Source organism: Triticum urartu, chromosome 7 (genome assembly GCF_003073215.2).
Source record: "Triticum urartu cultivar G1812 chromosome 7, Tu2.1, whole genome shotgun sequence".
NCBI classification, from domain to species: Eukaryota; Viridiplantae; Streptophyta; class Magnoliopsida; order Poales; family Poaceae; genus Triticum; species Triticum urartu.
Genome location: NC_053028.1, coordinates 142095748 through 142117505, shown reverse-complemented (window position 1 = coordinate 142117505; position 21758 = coordinate 142095748).

Genomic DNA, 21758 nt, shown 5'->3' with positions numbered 1-21758 from the left:
CATGTATCCAAACCAACTTCATCTAAATCATAGCTAGATGCATTAGCTCAAATCACAGCATATTGCCCTGTCATGACCATGCATCATATTGTGGCATTGCATTGATTATGTTCTTTCTCAGTTGCCGGTGTTTGTCCCCTCTCGGTAGACGTGTACCGACAACGAGAACGATGACACCGATGAAGTGTGTTCCTCTTCAGAAGTGTCAGGCAAGCAAAATCCCCTTGTTCATTCTGATACAATCCCACTCTCTCGCTCCTGCTCTCTTTTACTGCATTAGGACAACAACGATTCAACTGTTACATGTTGCGGTAGTTGAACCCCTTTCCTCTGCATGACCTTTCATTGCCACAGTAAATAGATTAAACCCACTAGCATGAGTAGGAATTGTTTGAGCCCTGATGTGCCTACTCATTCATGCTTGTTGTCATGCCTGCTACTGCTTAGAGTTGAGTCGGGTCTGATTCATCGGGAATGAATTGGAACATGGTGAACATGTCCTACCATTGAGAGCTAAGTGTGTGAACACGATTTGGTAAAGGTAGTGGTGAGAGGCCATGTAGGAGTACATGGTGGGTTGTCTCATTGCAGCCGTTCTCAGGAACTGAGTTCTGTGTTTGTGATCCATGAACAGTTACTACCACACATTGGGTTCCGGTAACTCGGCCCCTCTCGGCTTATTAATCAACTCGATCTCTGTCCAGGAGTTGCAACTAGTTTCTGGTGTTTGTAGGTAGTGTAAGTAGTCTACCAAGTGGCACTCGGTACAGGTGGGCTCGGGACAGACTAGGCACAGTGGCACGGTGTACCAAGTGGCACCCGGATGGTGGGCTTGGGAACCCTGCAGACATCGTTTGGGGCCGTGAGCGACACCCCGGCCGGATCTCCTTGCAGATGGAACCTGAATAGGCGATAAACCTGGACTAGACACTTGTGTGGTTAGTCAGGTCGTGGCCGACTCCCTCACTAGGCTTCTGCTTGAAGGTTGCCGAGATACACGACGTGTACATGGTGGTAAGTGGCAAGAGTGTGTGTGAAGAAGTAGACCCCTGCAGGGTTATCATTATCTATTCGAATAGCCGGATTCCTCAGATATGGAAACTTGGACCCCTTGCATAGTTCATAGACAAGTGAAAGTGGATACTTTAAAATGCGCAAGATAAGCGTGAGTGCTATGGATGGCGTTCTCGTAGGGAGACGGGAGCGGATCCATAGTGGTGTATTGGTATGGTGAATTTGTGGACTCATGTGCGCCACCTCAAAAGAGTTGCTTGTAGTCATAGTTTAGGTTTGCCACTGAGTCAAAGCTGGCTTGCTGCAGTTAAACTCCACCACCCCCTTTGTTGATACCAATGCATATGTAGCTAGTTCTGATGTAAGTCTTGCTGGGTACATTTGTACTCACATTTGCTTAATTTATGTTTTTGTAGAGAGACTTCAGTCTCACTAGTAGTTCCGCTTGGACTTCGACGTTTAGCTCGTTACCTCAGCTATGATCTTGTACCCTTGGGAGGGTCTTGTAGATAGTCATGCTTCTCAGCCTTCTTCATTTGTAGTTGTCTGTACTCAGACAAGTTAAGCTTCCGCATATGCTTGTTTCTTGTATGCTCTGTATGTTGGGTCATGAGACCCATGTTTGTAATATCTCGCTCCTCGGAGCCTAATGAATAAATACTTTGAGTCATAGAGTTTTGTTGTGATGCCATGTTGTATTTACACATATCGAGCATATTGTGTGTATTATTGAAATGCTTGGTATGTGTGGGATCCGACAACCTAGTTGTTTATCCTTGGTAGCCTCTCTTATGGGGAAATGTAGTCTTGTGCTTCCATGAGCCATAGTAGTCCGCTACAGCCCGGTTCACTGGAGTCCTGCTAGCCCAGCACTACTGCTCTGGAACACTTGACTGGCCAGCATGTGATTCACTTCGTTCCTGTGTCTGTCCCTTCGGGGAAATGTCACGCGGTGACATCCGGAGTCCTGCCTAGCCTGCTATAGTCCGGGTTCCCGGAGTCCTGTTAGCCAAGTTGCTACATCCCGAATTTACACGCTGCTGACCGACATGCTCGATGTTGATTCATGTATGCCTGTCCCCGTAAGTTAGTGCCACTTTGGGTTCACGACTAGTCATGTCGGCCCGAGTTCTCTGTCATATGGATGCTAGCGACACTATCATATACATGAGCCGAAAGGCGCAAACGGTCCCGGGCCATGGTAAGGCGACACCCGTGGGAATACCGTGCGTGAGGCCGCAAAGTGATATGAGGTGTTACCGGCTAGATCGATGTGACTTGGAATCGGGGTCCTGACATGGAGGCCCAGCCCAGAATTGCTGTTTTTTTGCCTGTTTTAGGGTTTCGAAGAAAAGGAATATCAAACGGAGTCCAAACGGAATGAAACCTTCGGGAACGTAATTTTCTCACCGAATACAACTCAGGAGACTTGGATCCTACGTCAAGCCAATTAACAGGAGGCCACGAGGTAGGGGGCACGCCTGCCCCCCCCCCCAGGCGCGCCCTCCACCCTCGTGGGCCCCCTGTTGCTCCACCGACGTACTTCTTCCTCCTATATATATCCACGTACCCCTAAACGATCAGATACGGAGCCAAAAACCTAATTCCACCGCCGCAACTTTCTGTATCCACTTGATCCCATCTTGGGGCCTATTCCGGAGCTCCGCCGGAGGGGGCATTGATCACGGAGGGCTTCTACATCATCATCCAAGCCTCTCCGATGAAGTGTGAGTAGTTTACTTCAGACCTACGGGTCCATAGTTAGTAGCTAGATGGATTCTTCTCTCTTTTTTGATCTCAATACAATGTTCTCCCCCTCTCTCGTGGATATCTATTCGATGTAATCTTGTTTTTGCGGTGTGTTTGTTGAGACCGATGAATAATGGGTTTATGATCCAGTCTTTCTATGAATAATATTTGAATCTTCTCTGAATTCTTTTATGTATGATTGGTTATCTTTGCAAGTCTCTTCGAATTATCAGTTTGGTTTGGCCTACTAGATTGGTTGTTCTTGCCATGGGAGAAGTGCTTAGCTTTGGGTTCGATCTTGTGGTGTCCTTTCCCAGTGACAGAAGGGGCAGCAAGGCACGTATTGTATCGTTGCCATCGAGGATAACAAGATGGGGTTTTTATCATATTGCATGAAACTATTCCTCTACATCATGTCATCTTGCTTAAGGCGTTACTCTATTTTTAACTTAATACTCTAGATGCATGCTGGATAGCAGTCGATGAGTGGAGTAATAGTAGTACATGCAGGCAGGAGTCGGTCTACTTGTCTCGGATGTGAAGCCTATATACATGATCATACCTAGATATTCTCATAACTATGCTCAATTCTGTCAATTGCTCAACAGTAATTTGTTCACCCACCGTAGAATACTTATGCTCTTGAGAGAAGGCACTAGTGAAACCTATGGCCCCCGGGTCTCTTTCTCATCATATCAATCTCCATCACTTTATTATTGCTTTGCTTTTACTTTTCTTTTACTTTTTACTTTGCATCTCTATATCAAAAATACCAAAAATATTATTTATCATCTCTATCAGATCTCACTTTTGTAAGTGACCGTGAAGGGATTGACAACCCCTAAGCACGTTGGTTGCGTTGAGCTATTATTTTTGTGTAGGTACGAGGGACTCGCGCGTAGCCTCCTACTGGATTGATACCTTGGTTCTCAAAAACTGAGGGAAATACTTACGCTACTTTGCTGCATCATCCTATCCTCTTCGGGGAAAGCCAACACAATGCTCAAGAGGTAGCACTTGGCCACGCCGTGGGCTGCAGGCAGGTCTGGGGACCCCCGTTCCCAGAACACCGACAGTAGCCCTCAGGCCCAAGGTGCGCTCGGTCTTGGCTTCGCGGCGAAGCCAAGGGTCAAATTCGGTGCACCGCGGGCCCCAAAAGCCTGCGCCCTCGGTTGACATGTGGCGGTTGATTGGACGTGGGCGTCTCCGCTTCCCCACGCTGCCCTCGAATCCGCCTTGCTATGCGGCCCCGCTTCTTGCATAGTTATTCTTCCCTCTCCGCGCCTGGTTCTTCCAATCTTCCAATCTCCCTGCTTCCTCGACGCCCTGGTCCGCCTCCTCAATCCGACCAGCGCTCCGCCCGCTTCACCGCCATGGCGCCGAAGCAAGCTCAAAAGGGGAAGAAACCTCTGCCCTTGCCAACTGCGTCTCCATTCTTCGAGCCGGCGCTCGGCCGGCCTCGGGTGCTCAACGACGAGGCCATGGGCAAGGTGCGCCCCATGCTCGGCTCCAGCTTCAGCGAGTGGGGAGAGACGCCGACCTGTCCTACATCTCGTTCCAGCATGGCTCGGACAGTCACCGAGGTTCTGATCTTCATTGATGCCCTCTGGGCTGGCCTGCTTCCTCCGTTCTCCGCCGTCTTCAACGCGGTGCTCGAGCACTATCATATCCACATGCTCCATCTCGACCCTCAATCTGTGACCCTTCTTGTCGTCTTTGCTTTCGTGTGTGAGGCCATGGTGGGCATCACCCCCTCCGTGGCACTCTTCCGCCACTTCCTCTCGCTGCATCTCACCGGTGCCCGGCAGAGCTCAGGGTGTGTGGGCTTCCAGGCCGTGGCTGCGAAAGCAGGCATGGGGATCGACTTCGAGCTCCCTTCATCCGCGAGCGAGTTCCGCACGTGATGGGTGTTTGTTGATGCCGGCGTGCTCAACCTTCTGATCCAAGCTCCGGTGGGGCGTGCTATTCCAAACTCCGGCTGGGGTCATCAGAAGCTCACGAGCCCCTGCCTTGCCCCCGTCTGGGCTAGGCTGAGGTGGTTGAAGGACCTTGGCGTGACTACACCCATGGAGGTGAGGGAGTTCGTCAGGCGTCGAGTTGCTCTGCTTCAGCGCCATTCTTGCCCGATGTGGGACTTGCCCAGCAGACATGACAACATCAGGGTTTAGGAGAAGGGGCTCCCTCTCGCTGTGCGGCAAACAGTGCTCAAGGTCCTATCTGGTGTCCCTCTGCCGGATGAGACGCCCAGGAAAAGCCGCATCTTGTACCGCTGCGAGAACAAGGTCACCTTTGCCACGAACATGCCTTCCTTTGATGAGTGGGGGTTGCGCCCAATTGGCTTAGTGGGCCCCCGCGAGAATCCCATCACCGTGGTCCCATCCTTTGCCGCCGGTGCCGAGCTCGCCCCAGGTGACGGTGCAGGGGAGCGAGCGGCGACGGTGGCTGGCTTCTCAGATGTTGAGGTGCACATGCCGAGCGGTGATCCAGGGGCATTGTCCTCGAGAGCTTGCGACGCCCCTCCTGAGGCGCCGGTCGCTAATGAGATGCGGCATACGGCTCCCGAGGCCGAGGCTCCAGGATACTCGGGAGGTCGCAGCGAGGAAGAGCTGGGCTATTCGCCACAGCCGGTTTCTCCTGAGGCTATCCCTCTTGGTTCTTCTTCGGCTCTACTGCGTGCTGGCCGTCACGTCCAACGCTTCGGTCGCCTTTGTGTGGACTTCGAGGAGGTCCGTAAGAGGAAGGGATCCCCCAGCAGCAGCAACATCTTCGGGCCGTTGAAGTGACGGAAGTACATCGCTATCGACGAGTAAGTACCTTATCTTGGTGATCTTCTATGTGCCGCCTTCCTTTCCTGACGATTGTCCCCTTAGGCCCCCTTCTGCTAAGGCCGCAAAATCTCCAGAGAAGCGGCTCCCTCTCACCCCATCACGCCCGCCAAGCTCCAGCGCTACAGGCTCGGACACTACCCACGGCGTGGGGTCAGCCAGGGGAGTTGGTCTGTCATCAAGGCGCCCCGAGCTTGCGCCTTCGCCATCCTTTCTTTGCGTCCTTGCTCGGAGCGTAGCAGGCGTGCCAATGGCTCCTCCCTTGGTCACGGTTGATAGCTGGCTAGCCTCGATCCTGGAGTCTCCTTCAAGCAGCAGGCCTTATTTGGTTTAGACCCCTCACGAGGGTCAGCTGGCGCCTGGGGCCGTGCTAGCCCCCAACCCCCAACCAGGGGGTGGTGCGCCACTTGATGCTCCACCCGTAGCCCCCTAGGTGGAGGACGAGGTGGGCCGAGCGTTCGAGCTCGAGCGCGGGCGCAGCATGGTTCGCCACGAGCTCTTCCAGGAGGCGATGGGCGCGATGAACCGCCTTGGTGAAGAGCTTGCTGGTGTCGACTCGCGTCTTGAGGCTGAAGGTCTTCGGTTGGTGGAGGAGCGGCGCAAGCTGCGAGTGTCCATAAACCTTGGTCGTTATCATCGCGACCTCGAGAACACGAAGGCCGAGGTGTCCCTCAAGATTGCCAATGAGGCCTGCTCGTGAGCTTTGGAAGAAGCTCACGAGGCCGATCGCCGCCACGAGGCTGCAGAGGAGCGCGCGTGGGAGCTCCAGGCCTAGAGCGCGTCCCTTGATCAGCAGGTCGAGGCGCGCGGGGCCGCCCTTGCGTCGACGAGGGAGACGCCAGTGGAGGAAGAGGAGGTTCGGCGGCGCGAGGAGACGCTGGCACTGGAGGTCGTGGAGCGCAGCCTCGAGCTCGAGCGACTGGAGACGAGGGAGCATCAAGTCGCTCAAGCTGAAGATGCCGTCAGGGCCCGCGAGGCCAGAGTCGAGGAGGAGATCAATCATGGGGTGGCCGAGGTTCGCGCAGATCTGGAGGGCAGGTACGACTTGAAGCTAAATCTCGTTGGTCAGGAGGGTGCGGGCAGGGCTGCCGCCCTGAGGCCCAGGTGGGATGAGGCTGAGAGGCGTGCAGAGGCCACAACTGCCGCCCTGGTCACGGCGCAGGCGGACTTGGCCTCCGCCTGCGCCGAGCTATCTTCCCTCCAGAAACGAGTTGATGATGCCGAGGCCATTGCACGACAAAATAGGGAGGAAGTGCTTCAACGCCGGACGCTGGAGCGCGAGCACGCTTCTATGCTTCAAGACCTTCGGAACAAGGCCAACACCGCCCTGGGTTATATCTGCGACGAGAACTCCCCGACCCCTGACTCAAGTGACTACGCCAGCCACCTGACCTTCTTCACCGAGGTGGTGGCCCGCCTGGAGGCTCAATCTGCCAGAGCTCGGCTGCTTGTGGAGGAGAGGGGTCGTGGCCTGCTTCAGCGTGCCTTCTCCCGTGTCTTCAGCCACCTTCTGAATGCCGACCCCAACTTCGACTTCAATGCCGCCATTGCCCCTGTACCCATGGCCGTCTAGGGTGACCTGGCGCGTTGGGTAGAGGACCATGTTGACGCGCTGGTCAGGGCCTTCACCTTGGAGAATGATGGGGTGGTGGTCATCGCAGACGAAGGTGACGTGGTCAACGACGGTGATGGGGGCGTCGCCGACGGCGGCGACAATTCTAACAGAGATGATGATGATGCAAGTGATGCGTCCATGGACGATGTAGCGAGCGATGTCTCTGGCTGATCCTACATTCTCCTGTTGTTTTATCTGCACGCAAAACTCGGGCGTGGCCCTTGGATAACTTGTAAGAGCATTTTGAGAGGGGGAGCCCCTCGTGTAAGCAAATTGCAGTTTTTACTTTCCTATGTGATGTGGGTATGTGTCCTCGTGAGCTCATGAAGCTGGGGGTGAGTTTCCCGACGTGGTTTACCTTAGTCAGCGCCAACTTAGGGCTGGATCGCGAGGCGACGAGTTCCTGAGAATCCTGCGGAGCTTACCACCCCGTTTGAAGGGGCCCCGCAAGGGGTGAGCACCAGGCGTAGTGCTAGAGTGTGCTTTGCGCGGTCCGGCTCGCGAGGAGCTTTGCGAGGGAAAGGCGATGGACGTGAGTCCCAAACCAAACAAGATCCAGAAGGCGAGAAATGGCTCGACCGAGAAAAGGACCCCCCCCCCCCCCGCGCGCATTGATAAAAATTCAGCTTCAACTTAAGTCCAGAATCAGAAAGCAAAGCCACAGAGAGAGAGATCCAAAGCAAAAGGCCGAGTCCGGCACCTAGTCTAGTCTTTGGGTCTTCAAGTCTTCTCACCAGCGCGGAGCTACGTGCTGTCCACTAGGCATGGGAGGGAGCCCCAGGGCCTGAGGACGGTGCTCCTGAGACTCCGGGGCGTGTACAACCCCAACTCATTATTACGTGAGAGTGTCACGGGCGGCGAGCTTCACAGGCACCGGGCCTTCTTCACAGGTACCGGCCTTGCTTCATATCGCCAGACAAGGGCCCCGCCTTGCGCCACTCTTGACCTCCTTTGAGCCGACCGGAGACCAGGATGACACAAAGGAGGGAAAGAGGACGCCAGCGGTTCCCTCGGCAACCACGGGTCCTCTGCCAGGGGAAGGGTTGTTGAAGCCACCCTGGCAGAGGGCCTACCTCCGGGTGTCCCCTGATTTCGCGTGCCTTGGGGAGGGGCCTTGCTCCTGGCTCCCTCCCGGCGGCCCCCAGTCTGTCTCCCTTGTTGAAACAGGTGCCTCCGTGCCAGGGTCGCCAATCGATGCTGCAACATGATTCATCTGCAGCCCATGGTTAGCATAAGCCTGTTCCCGAGAGGTTAGCGGTACCCTGTAGTTGCCGTCGCCGGTGCAATCGCTGTGGTTCTCTGCTGGCTCTTGGAAGGCTTCAACTCCTAGCATGCCTTCTCCCCAATCTTCTCCAACGAATGAGCCGATGTCGTCCTCTAGTGTGTACCCTTGGTCCATCATGTGGGGCAAGTAGGCTTCCGGGGCCGTCACACCAAACACCTCGCCGTGGTGCCCCACGCTCCATGTTGCTCCGCCCATGATGGCGTCCTGAGGATGATAATATGGCATCCGGCTGGGACCATGGGGCGTGACGCTTATGCTCGTGCTTGTCGAGGGAGGCATGGGGGGCGGGGTTTGGAGCCCCCTACGCCGCCGGCCGTGTTGATGTTGACGAAGCCCCGGGGCGTAGTCGATGGCGCGCAGATGTGGTGAGGCTCGCCGCACGACCTAGCAGTGGCCTGGGGGGGAGTCGATAGCAGAAGGGTGGCGCTCCTGACGCCGCTGCGTCCAGCAGCTCAGCAACACGCTCAAGCAGCGTGTCCCGGCCGCTCTCCATCAGCCTGCATCGCAGCAGCTCCCTTGCCACTATGAGTGCCGCCCGCATGTTCGCTTGCTCCCGCCGTGAGTGCGGCGCTGTTGCCGCGGCGTGACTCGCTGCTCTCGCCATGGCTCGTGCTTGCCGCGGGGTGAGGGTGGATGATGCCTGGCCACGCTGTCCACACCCGGCGGAGCTTGGTGGCGCCCGCGCCGCTTGGGGTGCGGGGTCGAGATCTTCATGGGCAGGCGGCCCCGTACAGGCCGGCCAGGCTGCCCAGCGGTCGAATCCGACCCTTGGGTCGCCAGATATCGTAGCCGGTGAACATCGAAGAGCTGATTGGAGGAGAAGAAGCTTCAGCGCACCCCTACCTGGTGCGCCAAATGTCGGATGTGGGGCTCCGGCTAACCCTTAAGGTTCAAACACTGGGGTGCGCACGAAGTCTTTCCCTCCTACCGATGTACGCTCTAGCTCGCTAAGATCTTGCGGACGAACTCGATGAACTCACAACACAGAAAGAAACGGGGTTTATACTGGTTCGGGCCACCGTTGTGGTGTAATACCCTACTCCAGTGTGGTGGTGGTGGATTACCTCTTGGGCTGATGATGAACAATACAAGGGGAAGAACAGCCTCCTGAGGTTGAGGTGTTCTTGTGCTTTCGGACTTGTGTGTATCTCGGGGTCTGATGAGCCCTCTGGGTCTGATGATGTCTCTGGGTCTGATGATGTCTCCGGGTCTCATGAGCCTGTCCCCCTACTATGGTGGTGGCTAGTCCTATTTATAGAGGCCCTGGTCCTCTTCCCAAATATCGAGCGGGAAGGGAGCCAACAATGGCGGGCTAGTTTGAAGGGGGACAGCTAGTACAAGTGATACGTCTCCATCGTATCTACTTTCCAAACACTTTTGCCCTTGTTTTGGACTCTAACTTGTATGATTTGAATGGAACTAACCCGGACTGACGCTGTTTTCAGCAGAATTGCCATGGTGTTGTTTTATGTGCAGAAAACAAATATTCTCGGAATGACCTGAAACTCCACGGAACATCTTAGAAAAAATAATAAAAAATCCTCGCCCCGCCAACTCCAACTCTATATATTTGCTTTGAGAGAAAAAAATAGAGAGAAGAAATCATCGTGTTTTATGATACGGAGCCGCCACCAAGCCCTAAAACCTCTTGGAGGCTGATCTGGAGTCTGTCGGGGACTCCAGGGAGGGGGATTCGTCGCCGTCGTCATCATCAACCATCCTCCATCACCAGTTTCATGATGCTCACCGCCGTGAGTGAGTAATTCGATCGTAGGCTTGCTGGACGGTGATGGGTTGGATGAGATTTATCATGTAATCGGGTTAGTTTTGTTAGGGATTGATCCCTAGTATCCACTATGTTCTGAGATTGATGTTGCTATGACTTTGCTATGCTTAATGCTTGTCACTAGGGCCCGAGTGCCATGATTTTAGATGTGAACCTATTATGTTTTCATGAATATATGTGAGTTCTTGATCCTATCTTGCAAGTCTATAGTCACCTACTATGTGTTATGATCCGGCAACCCCGAAGTGACAATAATCGGGACCACTCCGGGTGATGACCATAGTTTGAGGAGTTCATGTATTCACTATGTGCTAATGCTTTGTTCCGGTTCTCTATTAAAAGGAGGCCTTAATATCCCTTAGTTTCCAATAGGACCCCGCTGCCACGGGAGGGTAGGACAAAAGATGTCATGCAAGTTCTTTTCCATAAGCACGTATGACTATATGTGGAATACATGCCTACATTACATTGATGAATTGGAGCTAGTTCTGTGTCACCCTATGTTATGACTGTTACATTACATGATGAACCGCATCTGGCATAATTATCCATCATTGATCTGGCGCCTACGAGTTTTCCATATACTGGTTCTCACTTATTTACTTTCCCGCTGCTACTGTTACAATCACTACAAAATACCAAAAACTTTACTTTTGCTGTATTTACTTTTGTTGCCGCTACCACCACTATCATATTACTTTGCTACTAAACACTTTGCTGCAGATACTAAGTTTCCAGGTGTGGTTGAATTGACAACTCAGCTGCTAATACTTGAGAATATTCTTTGGCTCCCCTTGTGTCAAATCAATAAATTTGGGTTGAATACTCTACCCTCGAAAGTTGTTGCGATCCCCTATACTTGTGGGTTATCAACAAGCTATCCTGACAAAAGCGGTCTTCACCTGCACAAAGCACTGTGGGAGACGCCGTCTTGGGCTCCACGATGACCTCCGTCTTGCAGTCCATGGTCTTGGTCTTGTTGCACCGAAATGGCAACCTTTGGCTGAGGCCTCGGTACTCCGCGGCTGCGCTTGCCCCCTTTGCACCAAAGAGGAAACAAGGACGCTGCGCGCTGGCACCCGCCTGGTGTCGTCCGTCATGGCTTACGTCACGAGAGCCTCGTGAGGTTCGACTCGCCTTGATATCTCTGCCCCTCGCGAGCCTGCCTGACTAGGCCGCTCGGGAGGAGGCCTTGCGTCGTCCGCCTCGCGAGGCTTGGACCCTCGTGAGGGTCTTGGATGCTTTGTTGGTGAAGATGGGCCGAACGGCCTACTGCTTGGCCATGCCGTGGGCTGCAGGCAGGCTGGTCTGGGGACCCTCGTTCCCAGAACGCCGACAAGATCGATCAGAAAGAATAACTTTGAGGTGGTTTCATACCCTACAATAATCTGTTTGTTTGTTCTCCGCTATTAGTGAGTTTGGAGTGACTCTTTGTTGCACGTTGAGGGATTGTTATATGATTTAATTATGTTATCATTGTTGAGAGAACTTGCACTAGTGAAAGTATGAACCCTAGGCCATGTTTTCAAGCATTGCAATACCATTTTCGCTCACTTTTGTTTCTTGCTACCTTGCTGTTTTTATATTTTCAGATGACAAAAACCTATATCTACCATCCATATTGTACTTGTATCACCATCTCTTCGCCGAACTAGTGCACCTATACAATTTACCATTGTATTCGGTGTGTTGGGTACACAAGAGTCTCTTTGTTATTTGTTTGTAGGGTTGTTTGAGAGAGACCATCTTCATCCTATGCCTCCCACGGATTGATCGAGCTTAGATCATCCACTTGAGGGAAATTTGCTACTGTTCTACAAAACTCTGCACTTGGAGGCCCAACAACGTCTACAAGAACAAAGGATGCGTAGAAGAAAGGTTGCATTCATATAGAGTCATATTTTGTTCTAAGTATCTGATACGTCTCCAACGTATCTACAATTTTTGATTGTTCCATGCTATTATGTTATCAACTTTGGATGTTTATGGGCTTTGTTATACACTTTTATATTATTTTTGGGACTAACCTATTAACCTAGAGCCCTGTGCCAGTTTATGTTTTTTCCTTGTTTTAGAGTATCACAGAAAAGGAAAATCAAATGGAGTCCAATTGACCTGAAACTTCACGGAACTTAATTTTGGAAGGAAAGCAACCCGAGAGACTTGGAGTCCATGTAAGGGAAGCAACGAGGAGGCCACGAGGCAGGGGGGCGCGCCCACCCCCCATGGGCGCGCCCTCCACCCTCGTGGCTCCCTTGACATACTTCTTCCGCCTATATATCTCAATATACCCTAAAAACATTCGGGAGGACAATAGATCGGGAGTTCCGCCGCCAAAAGCCTCCATAGCCACCGAAAACCAATCTAGACCCGTTCCGGCACCCTGCCGGAGGGGGAATCCCTCTTCGGTGGCCATCTTCATCATCCCGGCGCTCTCCATGATGAGGAGGGAGTAATCCACCCTCGGGGCTGAGGGTATGTACCAGTAGCTATGTGTTTGATCTCTCCCTCTCTCTCGTGTTCTTGATTTGGCACGATCTTGATGTATCGCGAGCTTTGCTATTATAGTTGGATCTTATGTTTCTCCTCCCCCTCTACTCTCTTGTAATGGATTGAGTTTCCCCTTTGAAGTTATCTTATCTGATTGAGTCTTTAAATATTTGAGAACACTTGATGTATGTCTTGCCGTGCGTATCTGTGGTGACAATGGGATATCACGTGATTCACTTGATGTATGTTTTGGTGATCAACTTGCGAGTTCCGCCCATGAACCTATGCATAGGGGTTGGCACACGTTTTCGTCGTGATTCTCCGGTAGAACTTTGGGGCACTCTTTGAGGTCCTTTGTGTTGGTTGAATAGATGAATCTGAGATTGTGTGATGCATATCGTATAATCATACCGACGGATACTTGAGGTGACATTGGAGTATCTAGGTGACATTAGGGTTTTGGTTGATTTGTGTCTTAAGGTGTTATTCTAGTACGAACTCTAGGGCTGTTTCTGACACCTATAGGAATAGCCCAACGGATTGATTGGAAAGAATAACTTTGAGGTGGTTTCGTACCCTACCATAACCTCTTTGTTCGTTCTCCTCTATTAGTGACTTTGGAGTGACTCTTTGTTGCATGTTGAGGGATAGTTATGTGATCCAATTATGTTATTGTTGTTGAGAGGACTTGCACTAGTGAAAGGATGAACCCTAGGCCTTGTTTCCTATCATTGCAGTACCATTTATGCTCACTTTTACCATTAGTTACCTTGCTGTTTTTATAATTTCAGATTACAAAAACCTTTATCTACTATCCATATACTACTTGTATCACCATCTCTTCGCCGAACTAGTGCACCTATACAATTTACCATTGTATTGGGTGTGTTGGGGACACAAGAGACTCTTTGTTATTTGGTTGCAGGGTTGCTTGAGAGTGACCATCTTCATCCTACGCCTCCTACGGATTGATAAACCTTAGGTCATCCACTTGAGGGAAATTTGCTACTTTCCTACAAACCTCTGCACTTGGAGGCCCAACAACGTCTACAAGAAGAAGGTTGTGTAGTAAACATCAAGCTCTTTTCTGGTGCCGTTGCCGGGGAGGTGAGTGCTTGAAGGTATATCTTTAGATCTTGCAATCGAGTCTTTTAGTTTCTTGTTTTATCACTAGTTTAGTCTATAAAAGAAAACTATAAAAAATGGAATTAAGTTTTCCTCATACGCTTCATCTTTTTAATATCTTTCGTGAATATGATGGAAAGGAAAATTGTGCCAAAGTGTTAGAAGAAGAATGCATTAAAATGTTTGGCACTAAATATTTGAATGATGAGCATGATTGCAATGTTGTTAGTATGAATTCCTTGAATATCCATGGTACTAATGATGATTGCCCTAGTTATGATGAAAATGTCTCCTATAAACATGTCAATTTTTGTGGAGTGCATTGGGTTTGCAAGTACACACCAAATAGGGAAGATAGATATTTCAAGAGCCATAAGTACTTAGAAACTAAATTGTTGCAAGAAAGGCTAGATGATTGTGCTGAAAATTTAAATTTTCTTGGCCATACTTGTGAGCAATGAACATGGTCATTTAACCATCCGATGCAAATTGTTTCATGATCTAATCATGTCCAAAAATTGTAATGAGTTGACTTCCCTTGCACATTATAATGAACTTAGCTTGCTTATGGTTTGCGAAGAAATGAAACATATAACTGGGGATCTTCCAGAATTTTCCCATTATAAACTGCTTGGCTTTGATCTAGAGGAAATTTATATGTATTGTGCGGCGAATTGCATTGAAAATCCTTATATTGCCAATTACATAAAGATAGAAAACAAATAGAGGATGAAGAGAATACTAACAAAAGGGAAGAGACTTCCCAATACCCTTCTATTATTTCTTATGATGAATCAGGTAACGAGGAGGAGCCTCCTAATCAACCAATCTCATTAATAAGGAGCTCCAAAAAGAGGATTGAACCCACACATGATGTGGTGAAGAAGAAGAAAAGAAAAAGGAAGAGAGGTAAAAAATATCTCCCCCAAATAATGCTGCTCCTATTACTATTGTGCCTCATGAAAATGTAATTGTGGAAGATAATGATACTTCTTATGATCTTGAAAATCTTTTTGGCACTTGCTTGGAAGAATATGATAATTGCTATACTATTTGTGCTATCCATACTATTAATGATGAGAGTGATTATGCTTATGATATGAAAAGGCCCAAGCTTGGGGATTCTATGTTTGATGAAGATGATGTTTTTGAGAATATATTTTCTGCAATTAATGTTTGTCCCAAGCTTGGGGATGCTACGTTTAATGAAGACGATATTTTTAGTCTCCCAAGTTTTGACATGCAAATTTATAATGATGATAGCATGCCTCCTACCTATGATGATTATTGTGATGATACTTATGCTATAAAAAGTAGTGATTATATTTATAAAATTTGTCATGATTGTGATTACCCTTTTTCTGAACATTACTCTTTTAATGTGGAAACAATTTATAGTATTCGAGTCTCTTATGATACTCCCACTATTTCGAATAAGAAGAATCTTGCTTATGTGGAGAGTAATAAAAATTCTATGCTTGTAGATCATGAAAAAATGCTTTAGGTGATGGTTATATTGTTGAATTCATTCATGATGCTACTGAAAATTATTATGAGTGAGGAATATATGCTTGTATGAATTGCAATAATATCAAGTTTCCTCTCTATGTGCTTAATGTTTTAAAGGTATGCTTGTTTTGCCTTCCTATGCTAGTTGATTATTGTTCCCATAAGTTGTTTTCTCACAAAATCCCTATGCATAGGAAGTGGGTTACACTTAAATGTGTTAGTCATATTCTTCATGATGCTCTCTTTATGTTCCAATTCTTATCCTTTATGTGAGCATCATTGAAATCATCGTGCCTAGCTAGGGGCGTTAAACGATAGCGCTTGTTGGGAGGCAACCCAATTTTATTTTTGTTCCTGTTTAGTAATAAATAATTCATCTAGACTCTGTTTATATATGGTTTTATGTGTTTAATTAGTGTTTGTGCCAAGTAGAACCGTTGGGAAGACTTGAGGAAAGTCTTGTTGATCTTGCTGTAAAAAACAGAAACTTTAGCGCTCACGAGAATTGCTGCCATTTTTTATTGGAGAGTGATATTTAGTTAATTCTTTTTGAAGATGATCATTAGAAAAATTCCTCATGTCCAGAAAGTTATTTGAGAATTTTATGAGTTCCAGAAGTATACGTTTGATCCAGATTACTACAGACTGTTCTGTTTTTGACAGATTCTGTTTTTCGTGTGTTGTTTGCTTATTTTAATGAATCTATGGCTAGTAAAAGAGTTTATAAACCATAGAGAAGTTGGAATACAGTAGGTTTAACACCAATATAAATAAAGAAGGAGTTAATTACAGTAACTTGAAGTGGTCTTTTGTTTTCTTTCGCTAACGGAGCTTACGAGTTTTCTGTTAAGTTTTGTGTTGTGAAGTTTTCAAGTTTTGGGTAAAGATTCGATGGACTATGGAATAAGGAGTGGCAAGAGCCTAAGCTTGGGGATGCCCAAGGCACCCCAAGGTAATATTCAAGGACAAGAAAGAGCCTAAGCTTGGGGATGCCTTCTTTCGTCTTCGTTCATCGGTAACTTTAATTGGAGCTATATTTTTATTCGCCACATGATATGTGTTTTGCTTGGAGCATCAATTTATATTGTTAGGATTTGCTTTCTGTTTGAATAAAATACCAAGATCTGAAATTCTTAAATGTTAGAGAGTCTTCACATAGTTGCATAATTATTCGACTACCCATTGATCTTCACTTATATCTTTCAGAGTAGTTTGTCGTTGCTCTAGTGCTTCACTTATATCCTTTTAGAGCACGGTGGTGGTTTTATTTTGAAGAAATAGATGAAATCTCGTGCTTCACTTATATTATTTTGAGAGTCCTAAACAGCATGGTAATTTGCTTTGGTTATGAATTTAATCCTAATATGACGGGCATCCAAGAGGGATATAATAAAAACTTTCATATAGAGTGCATTGAATACTATGAGAAGTTTGATACTTGATGATTGTTTTGAGATATGGAGATGGTGATATTAGAGTCATGCTAGTTGAGTAGTTGTGAATTTGAGAAATACTTGTGTTAAAGCTTGTGATTCCCATAGCATGCACGTATGGTGAACCGTTATGTGAGGAAGTCGGAGCATGATTTATTTATTGATTGTCTTCCTTCTGAGTGGCGGTCGGGGATGAGCGATGGTCTTTTCCTACCAATCTATCCCCCTAGGAGCATGCGCGTAGTACTTTGTTTTGATAACTAATAGATTTTTGCAATAAGTATGTGAGTTCTTTATGACTAATGTCGAGTCCATGGATTATACACACTCTCACCCTTCCACCATTGCTTGCCTCTCTAGTACCGCGCAACTTTCGCCGATAACTTAAACCCACCATATACCTTCCTCAAAACAACCACCATACCTACCTATCATGGCATTTCCATAGCCATTCCGAGATATATTGCCATGCAACTTTCCACCATTCCGTTTATTAGGACACGCTCCATCATTGTCATATTGCTATGCATGATCATGTAGTTCACATCGTATTTGTGGCAAAGCCGTCGTTCATAATTCTTTCATACATGTCACTCATGAGTCATTGCACATCCCGGTACACTGCCGGAGGCATTCATATAGAGTCATATCTTGTTCTAAGTATCGAGTTGTAATTCTTGAGTTTTAAGTAAATAAAAGTGTGATGATCATCATTATTAGAGCATTGTGCCAGTGAGGAAAGGATAATGGAGACTATGATTCCCCCACAAGTCGGGAGGAGATTCCGGACGAAAAAAAGAGGCCAAAGAAGCCCAAATATAAAAAAGAGGCCATAAATATAGAGAGAAGGCCCAAATAAAAAAATATATATAAATGAGAGAAAAAGAGAGAAGGGACAATGCTAGTATCCTTTTACCACACTTGTGCTTCAAAGTAGCACCATGATCTTCATGATAGGGAACTATGTTGTCACTTTCATATACTAGTGGGAATCTTTCATTATAGAACTTGGCTTGTATATTCCAATGACGAGCTTCCTCAAAATGCACCATGATTGATGCTGCAACCAGATTCATCTGCAGCCCATGGTTAGCATAAGCCTGCTCCCGAGAGGTTAGCGGTACCCTGTAGTTGCCGTCGTCGGTGCGATCGCTGTGGTTCTCCGCTGGCTCTTGGAAGGCTTCGACTCCTAGCGCCCCTTCTCCACAATCTTCTCCAATGAATGAGCTGATGTCGTCTTCTGGTGCGTACCCTTGGTCCATCATGCGGGGCACGTAGGCTTCCGGGGCCGTCACACCGAACACCTCGCCGTGGTGCCCCACGCTCCATGTTGCTCCGCCCATGATGACGTCCTGGGGATGATAATATGGCATCCGGCCGGGACCATGGGGGGTGACGCTTGCGCTCGTGCTTGGCGAGGGCAGCATAGGGGGGGAGGTTGGAGCCACCTACGCCGCCAGCCGTGCTGATGTTGACGAAGCCCCCGGGCGTGGTCGATGGCGCGCAGATGTGGTGAGGCTCGCCGCGCGACCTTGCAGTGGCTTGGGGGGAGTCGATAGCAGAAGGGTCGCGCTCCCGACGCCGCTGCGTCCAGCAGCTCAGCAACACGCTCAAGCAGCGTGTCCCGGCCGCTCTCCATTAGCCTGCATCGCAGCAGCTCCCTTGCCACTATGAGTTCCGCCCGCATGTTCGCTTGCTCCCGCCGTGAGTGCGGCGCTGTTGCCGCGGCATGATTCACTGCTCACACTGCGGCTCGTGCTTGCCACGGGGTGAGGGTGGATGATGCCTGGCCACGCTGTCCACGCCCGGCAGAGCTTGGTGGCGCCCGTGCCACTTGGGGTGCGGGATCGGGATCTTCATGGGCAGGTGGTGCTGTTAGGGCCGACCAGGCCACCCAGCGGTCGGATCCGGCCCTTGGGTCGCCAGACATCGTAGCCGGTGAACATCGAACAACTGATTGGCACAGAAGAAGCTTCGGCGCACCCCTACCTGGCGCGCCAAATGTCGGATGTGGGGCTCCGGCTAACCCTTAAGGTTCAAACACTTGGGTGTGCGTGAAGTCATTCCCTCCCACCGGTCTACGCTCTAGCTCACTAAGATCTGGGGGACGAACTCGACGAACTCACAACACAGAAAGACACGGGGTTTATACTGGTTCGGGCCACCGTTGAGGTGTAATACCTGACTCCAGTGTGGTGGTGGTGGATTGCCTCTTGGGCTGATGATGAACAATACAAGGGGAAGAACAGCCTCCTGAGGTTGAGGTGTTCTTGTGCTTTCAGACTTGTGTGTATCTCGGGGTCTGATGAGCCCTCTGGGTCTGATGATGTCTCTGGGTCTGATGATGTCTCCGGGTCTCATGAGCCTGTCCTCCATACTATGGTGGTGGCTAGTCCTATTTATAGAGGCCATGGTCCTCTTCCGAAATATTGAGCGGGAAGGGAGCCAACAATGGCGGGCTAATTTGAAGGGGGGCAGCTAGTACAAGCTATTCTGACAAAAGCGGTCTTCGCCTGCACAAAGCTCTGGGGGTGATGCCGTCTTGGGCTTCACGATGACCTCCGTCTTGCAGTCCACGGTCTTGGTCTTGTTGCACCGAAATGGCAACCTTTGCCTAAGGCCTCGGTACTCCGCGGCTGCGCTTGCCCCCTTTGCACCAAAGAGGAAACAAGGACGCTACGCGCACTGGCGCTCGTCTGGTGTCGATCGTCATGGCTTACGTCACGAGAGCCTCATGAGGTTCGCCTCGCTTTGATATCTCTGTCCCTCACGAGCCTACCTGACTAGGCCGCTCGGAAGGAGGTCTTGCATCGTCCGCCTCGCGAGGCTTGGACCCTCGCGAGGGTCTTGGATGCTTTGTTGGTGAAGATGGGCCGTACGGCCTGCTGCTTGGCCACGCCGTGGGCCGCAGGCAGGCAGGTCTGGGGACCCCCGTTCCCAGAACGCCGACAAGATCGATCAGAAAGAATAACTTTGAGGTGGTGTCATACCCTACAATAATCTATTCGTTTGTTCTGCGCTATTAGTGAGTTTGGAGTGACTCTTTGTTGCACGTTGAGGGATTGTTATATGATTTAATTATGTTATAATTGTTGAGAGAACTTGCACTAGTGAAAGTGTGAACCCCCGGCCATGTTTTCAAGCATTGCAATACCGTTTTCGCTCACTTTTGTTACTTGCTACCTTGCTGTTTTTATTTTTTCAGATGACAAAAACCTATATCTCCCATCCATATTGTACTTGTATCACCATCTCTTCGCCGAACTAGTGCACCTATACAATTTACCATTGTATTGGGTGTGTTGGGGACACAAGAGTCTCTTTGTTATATGGTTGTAGGGTTGTTTGAGAGAGACCATCTTCATCCTACGCCTCCCACGGATTGATAGACCTTAGGTCGTCCACTTTAGGGAAATTTGCTACTGTCCTACAAAACTCTGCACTTGGAGGCCCAACAATGTCTACAAGAAGAAAGGTTGCGTAGAAGAAAGGTTGCATTCATATAGAGTCATATTTTGTTCTAAGTATCTGATACGTCTCCAACGTATCTATAATTTTTGATTGTTCCATGCTATTATATTATCAACTTTGGATGTTTATGGGCTTTATTATACACTTTTATATTATTTTTGGGACTAACCTATTAACCTAGAGCCCAGTGCCAGTTTCTGTTTTTTTTCCTTGTTTTAGAGTATCGCAAAAAAGGAAAATCAAACAGAGTCCAATTGACATGAAACTTCATGGAACTTATTTTTGGAAGGAAAGCAACCCGGGAGACTTGGAGTCCATGTAAGGGAAGCAACAAGGAGGCCACGAGGTAGGGGGGCGTGCCCACCCCCCATGGGCGCGCCCTCCACCCTCGTGGGCCCCTCGTGGCTCCCCTAACGTACTTCTTCCGCCTATATATCTCCATATACCCTAAAAACATCCGGGAGCACAATAGATTGGGAGTTCCGCCGCCAGAAGCCTCCGTAGCCACCGAAAACCAATCTAGACCTGTTCCGGCACCCTTCCGGAGGGGGAATCCCTCTTCGGTGGCCATCTTCATCATCCCGACGCTCTCCATGACGAGGAGGAAGTAATCCACCCTCGGGGCTGAGGGTAGGGATGGCAATTTTATCTGTGGATCTGGATACCCATGGATAACCGACCCAGTTGGGCAAGGGTATGGAGCACATTTCTGCCCATGGGTCCGTGGATATGGATACCCACGAACAGCTGGGTTAGGCATGGTTATAGTTTGTGCTCCATGGATATCCAATGGATACCCGTATGACATGTGGGGCCATATGCCAGTGACAATAGAAAGAGCGAATCAATGGGAAATGACAGGAAATATGGAACTTGTGTCATGAGTTATATGCTGCAGAATCAACCTCTGGTACGTCACACTTAAGGACTCATCGTATTACTTGTTACCTACTTATGCATGTAGCTTATGTTGTCATTTGTGAGTGAATGATGATGAGTTAATGTGATCTTTGGGAAGGCTTCATGCTGACTTTTCTATGCCCATTGAGCTCCATGGGTATGTGGGTATCTAGTGGGTTTGGGCATGGGCACAAGTTGTGCCCATGGATAATTTGATGGATGGGCAGAGGGTAGAAAGATGGGTCATGGGTTGGATTTGGACCGGCTCCACCCGCCCCAAACCCGACCCATTGCCATCCCTAGCTGAGGGTATGTACTAGTAGCTATGTGTTTGATCTCTCTCTCGTGTTCTTGATTTAGCACGATCTTGATGTATCGCGAGCTTTGCTATTATAGTTGGATCTTATGTTTCTCCTCCCCCTCTACTCTCTTGTAATGGATTGAGTTTCCCCTTTGAAGTTATCTTATCGGATTGAGTCTTTAAAGATTCGAGAACACTTGATGTATGTCTTGCTGTGTGTATCTGTGGTGACAATGGGATATCACGTGATTCACT